The sequence below is a fragment of the Gossypium hirsutum genome, chromosome A04 (genome assembly GCF_007990345.1).
Source record: "Gossypium hirsutum isolate 1008001.06 chromosome A04, Gossypium_hirsutum_v2.1, whole genome shotgun sequence".
Lineage (NCBI taxonomy): Eukaryota > Viridiplantae > Streptophyta > Magnoliopsida > Malvales > Malvaceae > Gossypium > Gossypium hirsutum.
In genome coordinates, this window is record NC_053427.1 from 67,126,186 (window position 1) to 67,127,432 (window position 1,247).

The following is a 1,247-nucleotide window of genomic DNA, read 5'->3' on the forward strand; positions in this document are numbered from 1 at the left end:
TCTTATTATTGCAGGAATTTGACTTGGAAATTAAGGATAAGAAAGGAGCTGAAAATCTTGTGGCTGACCATCTCTCCAGGCTTGAAAACTCAAGTACCAAAGAACCAGATGACATTGAAATAAATGATTCATTCCCTGAAGAACAATTTTTTATTAAATCTGATTCTGAGGTACCTTAGTTTGCAGATATTGCAAATTTTTTAGCCGCTAACATTATCCCAAAAGGGTTGACACATCAGCAAAAGAAGAAATTTTTCACTGATGTGAAAAACTAGTTCTAGGAAGACCCTTTTCTTTTTCGTAAATGTGCAGATCAAATAATTAGGAGATACGTTACAAGGACAGAAGCATGGAAAATTTTGGAACATTGCCACTCAAGACTGACTGGAGGCATTACAATGGAAATAAGACCGCACATGAAGTCCTCGAATCCGGTTTTTATTGGCCCACTCTATTCAAAGATGCCAACAGGTATGTTACTTCTTGTGACAAATGTCAAAGGACAGGTAATATATCCAAACGTGATGAAATGCCTCAGACATATATGCTCTCATGTGAAATATTTGATGTTTGGGGTTTCGACTTCATGGGTCCATTCCCTAGTTCATTCGGGAATAAATACATCTTAGTAGCTGTTGATTATATGTCCAAATGGGTTGAAGCCCAAGCTTTACCTACTAATAATGCTAAAGTAGTAGTACGATTCCTTAAGAAACTTTTCTCTCGATTTGGTACACCTAGAGCAATTATCAGTGATAGGGGTACTCATTTTTGTAACGTCCAATTTGAAAAAACCCTTAGGAAATACGGAGTTCATCACAGAACAACTACCCCTTATCACCCTTAAACTAGTGGCCAAGTCGAAGTAGTAAACCGAGAGCTTAAACGTATCTTAGAAAAGATAGTAGAATTAAACAGGAAGGATTGGGCGATGAAAGTAGATGATGCTTTATGGGCTTATAGAACTGCTTTTAAGACTCCCATAGGAACATCACCTTACAGACTTGTTTTTGGGAAAAGTTGTCACCTACTGTTTGAGTTGGAACACAAAGCATTCTGGGCTATAAAATTTCTAAACCTTGACCCCAAACTTGCAAGTGAAAATAGATTGATGCAGTTGAACGAATTAGATGAGTGGCGAGCCAATGCATATGAAAATTCGCGCTTATATAAGGAAGCAACGAAGCACCGACACGACACTCGTGTGAAGCAACGAAGGCAATTTGAAGTTGGAGATCTTGTCCTGT